This window comes from Natrix helvetica (assembly GCF_964273705.1).
Source record: "Natrix helvetica genome assembly, chromosome: 5".
Lineage (NCBI taxonomy): Eukaryota > Metazoa > Chordata > Lepidosauria > Squamata > Natricidae > Natrix > Natrix helvetica.
This window is the reverse complement of record NC_138551.1, coordinates 129,555,030-129,563,665: the sequence shown is the minus strand read 5'-3', so window position 1 is coordinate 129,563,665 and position 8,636 is coordinate 129,555,030.

Here is an 8,636-nt window from a genome sequence, read left to right as displayed (position 1 = left end):
AGAGACTTTTATCATGGAATACTCAAGAAAAATGCAACCCCCCCACGTACATCTACACCAACACCAGTAGATTTGGATGTCTTAGAGCAGAGGATGTTTGAGAAAGAGACAGAAGAGCAAAGAATGCAGACACAAAAAGAGGAGGAGGGGCAGGGTGCTGTAGGTGGAGTCGACCCCTCTGGATCTCTGTTGTGCTCCTTCTTGGAAGAAGGACCTTCTAAGTCTCTCACTGAAATGCCGATATTTAAACCTGTCGAACAACGTATTACCAGATCCACGACTAGACAAATGTTAGAATCTCACAAGCGCGTCGACCCTCAAATACAATGTGCTAAGAAAGAAGCTAAGAAGCAAACCGGAGCCATGGGAGGAGCAGGGCTGAAGATTGGTCTTGTGGAGAGAGATCTTCAGCAAATGCTTTCAGCGCTTCAGACCAGATCTAAAGATGCTTAAGCTATTATCTTGGAACGTGAATGGAATGAACTCCCCACAAAAAAGGAAAAAAATATTTTATTATTTGAAGCAATTTAATAATGATGTTGTTTGCCTTCAAGAGACTCATATTAGGCTGCAAGACCAGAAGTACTTAGTGAATTCAAAACTGGGAACATTTTATGCTGCCTCTGATTTGGTAAAGAAAAATGGTGTGGTGATATATATAAATAAAAGATTTTCAACTAAAGTTATAGAGGCAGATGACGCTGGTAGATATATAGCAATTCAATTTGATACAGACTTCGGTCCCATTTTGGTGCTAGGAATATATGCTCCTAACCAATGCCAAGAAAGTTTTTATAAGATGCTCCATTTAAAAATTTTAGACTGGAACTTTAAGAGTATTCTAATAATGGGAGATTGGAATGGAGTGATTTCTCCAAAGATAGACAAGAGTACAAAGACGAAATTCACTACCAAATTACCAAAGGCTTTTTTTGATTTACAAGACGATTTGAAATTAAAAGATGTCTGGAGGACGCAACATCTAAATGAGATGGATTTTTCTTTTTATTCAGATAGACATAAATCCTTTTCAAGGATTGATTTCTTTTTGTTAACACCGGATCTACTTCCTAAAGCCAAGAAATCCAAGATTTTCGCCAGGTCACTTAGCGATCATAGTCCGGTGTGGTTACAAATTGAATTAGGGATGAGGCCAAGAAGGTCTTGGAGAGTAAATGAAAATTTATTTAGATATGAAAAAAATGTTGATGAACTTAAAAAACACATGAAGGAATTTTTCAGTTTTAATATGAATAAGGGCACTCCCATTGAAATAGTTTGGGATGCAAGTAAAGCTTATATGCGTGGGGTCCTGATACATATGAACTTTAAACACAAACAAATTAGACAGAAAAGGAGAATGGAATTGGAAGATGAAATAAAACGTAAAGAACAGCTGCTTATAATAAACCCGAATGACCAGGCGCTCCAGATGGCGCTAAAGCTGTTGAAAGATCAATTTCAGATGCTTATAGCAGAACAAACAGCAACCAATTTGCAATTTGCTAAACATAACACCTTTGCCAACGCTAATAAACCTGGTAGATGGTTAGCATATACTTTGAGAAGGAATATGAATGACAGAATTATTGATAAAATTGAGTTTCGAGGGAAGATGGTATATCAACAAGAGTTGATTAAAAAATCATTTGTGGACTATTATACTAAGCTATATGTACAGGATAATATACAGAACAAGTTAATAGATGATTTTTTGGAAGGAAAAAGGGTTGCAAAAATTTCTGTGCTTCAAAAGGCAAATTTGGAACGTCTTATAACCGCTGATGAGATCACTTTAGTTATAAATCAACTTAAATTAGCTAAGGCTCCAGGGACTGATGGTTTGACTGCAATGTATTATAAAACTTTACAACTGGAAATGATTGAATATCTTACACAACTATTTTGTAATATACAACAAGGAGGTAAAATACCTCCCTCATGGAAAGCGGCTTTTATCTCATTGATACCTAAAGATAAAGAGGGCCCTAAGAAACCAGAGGATTACAGGCCGATATCTCTTCTGAACACAGATTATAAAATATTTGCTAAAGTATTAGCCAACAGATTGATGCCGGTTATTCAAGAGATTATTCATCATGATCAAGCAGGATTTATTGAAGGCAGACATATGAAGGAGAATGTAAGGCAACTCATAGATTTAATTGACTATCTTGATAAGAATAAGCAGATCTCTGCAGTGCTGGTTTTCTTGGATGCAGAGAAGGCCTTCGATCGAGTGAACTGGAACTTTCTAACCAAGACTTTGGAAAAGATGGATATGGGACCACGATTGCGGCAGGCGATTGGAGCAATTTATCAGCAACAAAATGCACAACTTATTATTAATGGAAATTTGTCAACAACTTTCGAGATACAAAAAGGCACAAGACAAGGTTGCCCATTATCCCCATTGTTATTTATTTTAACTTTGGAAGTCTTGTTGAACGCAATTCGGGACTCAAAATCCTTAGATGGCATAGCTATCAGGCAAAAGGAATACAGAACTAGAGCATTCGCCGATGATCTGGTTGTTACCCTTTCATATCCTTTGAAATCAATAATCCAGATGAAAAATATCATAATAGAATTTGGCATGGTGTCTGGGTTTAGACTAAATCAAAACAAAACGAAAATGATGGTTAAAAACATGACAGAGACTCAAAGAAAGAGACTTGTAAGTTTAGCAGGTTTTGAAATAGTTTCTAAAGTTAAATATTTAGGAATACAAATTTCAGAATCAAACACAAAACTTTTCTCAAATAACTACGAAGTGTTGTGGCAAAAGATACAGAAAGATCTTGAAGCGTGGAAAAAGTTACAATTGTCTTTGCTTGGAAGGATCTCAGCAATTAAAATGAACATTCTACCTAGATTTATCTTTCTATTCCAGATGATTCCGGTGCTCAAGTCAGACAAAACCTTGTTAAATTGGCAAACAACATTAAATAAATTTGTTTGGAAGGAGAAAAAACCGAGAGTAAAGATGAAGATTATGCAAGATACACGTGAAAGAGGTGGCCTCAGACTCCCAAACCTTCGATTGTATTATGAAGCTGCGGTATTAACGCATGTAGCAGATTGGTTTGGGAAAACAAAAATGGAATTGCTCAATATAGAAGGCCATGATCTTGTTCTGGGATGGCATGCATATCTTTTTTATGAAGACAGGGTGGATAAAGTGTTCAACAACCATGTTCTCCGTAGTGCCTTGATGAGAATATGGAAGAAGCACCGGCCCAATTGGGACTATAAAATACCGCTTTGGTTGGATCTTGCAGACACCATGGGGATTATGAATATTAAGTCACTCGGGGGTTGTTTATATAAAGATGTGCTTATTGCTGATGGGGGCGAATGGAAGTTAAAAACTTTGGAACAGCTGTTGGAAGAAGGAATTACTTTAAATTGGTTACATTACATACAGCTTCAGAAGAGATGGGAAGAAGATCGCAGGGTCGGCTTTATGGATAAAGAAGTGGAACTGATTAAGCAGATAAAAGAGACTGGTCCAAAACAAGTTAAAAGAATATATAATGTACTGTTAGAAAGAGACTCAGAAAGTGAATTGGTTAAGGATTGTATGATTAAATGGGCTCAGAATTTTGGTGAAGTGGTTATGTTGGAAACGTGGGAAAAAATATGGGTTCAGAATGTTAAATTTACACAGTCACAGAATTTAAGGGAGAATTTTTATAAAATGTTTTACAGATGGTATTTAGATCCTAAAAAATTATCATGCATGTACCCAAATGTTCAACCAAAATGTTGGAGATGCGGGTGTCTAGATGCTACCTTTTTTCATGTATGGTGGACTTGCAACAAGGTTAAAGCTTTTTGGATAAAAATATGGTGGGTTATGCAGAATGTATTTAAGAAAAGAATACAATTCACTCCACAAATGTTTTTATTGGGTATAGTTAAGGATTTTACCAAAGGGGAAACAAAATTGGCCTTGTATATGGTTACAGCAGCTAGGTTGTTGATTGCGCAACATTGGAAAAAAGATTTTTTGCCAACAATTGATCAATGGATTCAGAAGGTGGCGGGGTTCGCTGAAATGGCAAAAATTTCAGCTTTCTTAAAAGCTCAGAAACAGGAGGATTACACACAGGAATGGGCAAAATGGATTGATTATATACAGAATAAATACCAGACTAGGAGTTATTATCTAGCCTTTAGGTAAGAATGTTTAGACCGATAGATGATCAGAGTAAATAGTATATGGGATGTTTGGAATTATTAGAGTGGTATACAGCGGAAGTCAGGGGGGTGGGTTTGTGTGGGAGGTGGGGGAGGGTTAGGGTGGAGGGTGGGGCAATATATATGTATGAATAAATTAGAAGATGGGACTAATGAAACATTGTTAGGCTAGGAGAAATTTATATTAAGAGTTATAGATGTTAAATTAGCTTAGAAAATGATCAATGTGTTATTATTAATTTAAGACTAATCTATATAGTTTTTGTTGGGAGGAGAGGGGTTATGAGTAATCTATTTTAAGATGGGGGGTGGGGAGGGGGTAAAGTGTTTGGTATAATATTTGAATGTGAATTTTTGCGGGGGGGTATAGCATTTGTATGAGATTTATATTGTATGGAGGGGGGGTGAAAAGGGGGAAAATTTGTTTGTACAAAACTCTTTTAATAAAAAAAAAAAAAAAAAAAAAGATGTTGGTATTATATTATATTTGCACATGTCATTACACTTCCTTAATAGATTGTGGAAATGCTGGTGATGTAAAGATTTCAGCAAAGTAGTAACAACCTACTTGCTGATAACTAATTAATTGAGATAATTAATTTCAATGTCCCTCATAAAACTGGGAATTTATGAATAACAATTAATCCTTGATCATCTATTTTTCTATACTGTCATTAATGCAGGCGGGTAGTTGATAAAATATGGTTTTCTGATGCAACATTTATTTCAACTTTTAAATATATATTGATGTCATATCAAAAATATGTAAATTTTAGCAATTAGGACTTAACAAATTATGTTATTTTGTATAAGAACATTTTATTAAGATTTCATTTGCACCTTTTCTTAAATCATTTCTTTATTTATAACTTAGACCCAGGCATAAAATTCAAAAAAACATCTGGATGGTTCACCAAAATTGTCTGAAACCCCCGCAAAAGGAATTTAAGAGAGAGAGAAGTGAAAAGATCTTCACTTAGAAGTAAAATGTGACGCAAGAGAAAAGGGATGATGGATACCAAACTGGATAGGAACATTTGGTGAAATGATCTCAACATAGTCATTGATTGGAAGCCACAGCAGAGCAAATATTCTTGTCTGGGGAAACCCCAACTTAAGGTCCCCTTGTAGGCACCACCCTTGGGGAAGACGTGGCAGAATATCTGGCTCAGGAAGGGCAAGGAAGGGGAAAGGAAGCTGCTGCCATCTTGGCTGCCAAAGGGCCCTATTGAAATAAGGCAGCTGAAAATCAGAGGGAGCCTGGGACCATCCTTCCATGCAGTCATAGAGTCAGAGGGCTGGAAGGGATCTTGGTCTTCTAGGCCAACCCCTTACTCAATACCATCTCACTCAAATGGTTACGCAGCCTATTTTTGAAAGCTGCCAGTGGTGGAGAATCCACAAGCCCAAGAGGCAAACTGTTCCACCCATTAAACAGTTCTCGCTGTCAGGAAATTTCTCCTTCCTTCTCGGTTGCATCTCTCTTTAACAGGCTCCCACCCATTGCTTCTTGCCCTGCCCTCAGGGGCCTTACAGAATAAATGAAGCCCCTCTTCTTTAGGGCAGCCTCTCAGGTACATCTGTTATGTCCCTCCTAATCCTTCTCTTCGATTTAGATATTCTAGGACAATCTCTCAATTGGCGAATGGAGGATGCAGCCCTCTTCCAATGACGGAAAGATGTCACACAGAAGCTTAAGATCTGTTTACTGTTATCCCAGAGTGTCAGGCATGGAAAAATGAACTCAGTTACAAGAGAGGAAACTCATTGAAGCAGAGGAGTTCAGTCTCCCCTTCGCTGTTTGTCTTTCTCAGGCGCAAGTAGCCAAGAACAGCAGTTGATCTCAAAGTCAACAAAATCCATGGGGGGGGGGGGGATGGAGTTGTTGGAATATAATGTTTCTAACAAGATGATGCATTGAACCCCCACCTGCTCAGCTCCTACAGTCTTCATGCAAAGACCAAGCAGTCATCAGACAGAAAAGCTTTAATTCCTACAGAGAGGAGGGGTTGAGCTAGATGGTCTCAGAGTTTCCTTCAAAGGTATAAATATAAAATTCTATGGTGCTAATTTCAAACCCCTGCCTACAGTATTTTATTGAAAAATGTAGGCATGGTTTTAAAATTAGCAGTGTTTAACACCCCTTTCCATGAATAATTAAATTGCCCCAAACTCTTGGCCTTTTGTACCCCAAAGAGCTCTGATGGTTCCCCTCCGTCTCCTTTGGATGCTTCCTAAAAAGTAAGGAAATCTGATGGATCCTTGTCGGGACCCCTTACCTGCCACGGCTGCAGCCTTGGTGACCCCAAACTCTCTTCGACCCCTTTGTTTCTCCTCCTCAGAATGGAGGAATAGGCAGCATTCAAGGCCTGGGCCAGAGTCTTGGTGATATTGTACACATTGGGGTTATTTAGGACCTGGATCCTGTTCCATTTCCACTGAGTCTCCAGTAGGGCTTTCTGGGGGCATCTTCCCCTCTCTTTGACCGAGAAGGTGGACTTTGAAACAGAACAGTGAAAATGCTCATCTTGATATTGAGGTCCAGCAAAGAAACTGTGTTCAAAGGGATCATCCTTAGGACTTTTTTTCCTGAAAAGCAAAGTTCCAAATACTGTGGACATATTTGAAAAGCCTGTGCCTTCTCATTGTCGCTTCACCCAAGATTGACAAGATCCAAACTTTCCCTTCAGTGGGTCCTGGCAAGTGTGCAAGTGCTGAATGGAAAGGAAGAACTCTGTTTGCAAGAGGAACATGTTCCAGGAAGTGAACAAAGACATGGACTTGTCTCCACTTAGAGAGGGGAGCTGTATTTCCATCTGTGGAGAATCGTTGTGATACAAGAACACAAATTCCATTCCTGACCAGCATAGGGGTGAAAATCCTCATGAAATTCTCTCCCTTCTCGGTGTCTGAAGCAAAGAGGCCAATCAGGGTCCATCTGAAATGGAGGAGCTGCTGGACAATTACTGGGTACTGGAATCCTTCTTTGGGGAACATCTGGTGGAAAAATGGGAACTGATTTTTATCTCTCAGGATCTCTGAAGCAATTCTATCACTGATCTAAAAAAGCAATGAAGAATGCCGTGTTATATTGGGGGTTAGATCAAATCCAAAACGTTAGATTTTAATAAATCCAACCTGGTTCTCAGGAACCTATTAGAAGAATTTATTGTCAATTAGCCATTAAGGCATGTCAAGATGAATAATGTAGAACACAGAGCATCAATAAGTCGATATATAAAAATGGAAAGTAATAAAAAAATAAGTGAGAAAAATATGAATAAAGACTGGAAAACATATTTATGCATTACCCTTAAATTTGCCACAGTCATGCCCACATATCCAGTTCTCAATGGAAGAGTTTTGCTCTAATAAGGGGCTGCATTATATGTAATTTTGGAATTCTGACCACCCAGGAAATCAATTGTTTGGATTTAAGCAATGGGTCATTTGTCTAACAATGCAGTCCAAGATCTTTCTCTTTCTTAGACAGTAGACATTCCAATAACAGATGTATTAAGATGCATGACATCTTCTTAACTGGGGCTCCACAAATAAAATCCTTTTCATTATAAGCAGTTGATTATATTTCTTTAATTAACCATTATGACTAGCTTTTCAAATCTTGCTCAAATAAATACGACCCTGAGATATTAAGGCATTTCTGTGTCTCAATACTTGGAAATTTGGGAGGTCTGTTTGTAGCAGCTCATCCACTTCAATGTGCCAACCTTACTGACGTTGGGTGTATCTTTCTCTGCTCGGATATCCCAGATTCCTTGTGCAGCCTTCTCTTGAACTTGTTCTCCGAGGATGCAAGAGACAGGGAAACCACAGCTCCTAATAGGATTTGTCAGATGTTCAAGGAAATTGGGCTGTAATTGAAATTTTGTTGGTTCTGACAGACCAGATTTTGGGGTTCTTTCATTTTCCACTAATTTCATTTTAGATCAATAATAATATTCCCTAATTTTAGTGAGAGAGAAAAATGAACAACTTCCTAAATTAGTTCTGAGGGCAGAAGCTAAAGTTCTTTTATCCATCTCTAAGATACTCTTCAGATGCTGGGACTGGAATTGTACTAAGCACGAACTATTTTAACTATCGTTTGATATAGGAGCTTGGAAATACAGACTTCAATATATTGGGCTAAGGAAGCTGGATGGTTTTTAAAATTTAAGCAGCAAATTCACTGAGTCCCCTGCTCTAAAGGCGCTTCATTGAACAAGAGTGAGTGAACTTTCAGTTTTGGAGAAAACTACCCTAAATAAGGAAAGATGTTAATTCACTCTATTGACTCACCATCAAATAGCCATCTATGGCTATGATGTTATTTTCCAAACACCCTAACTGTTGACTTTCATTTATTAATTTTAAAACAATTATTAGCACAGTAGGAACCAACTCTTCTCAACAACCCAAGTTGAAACTCT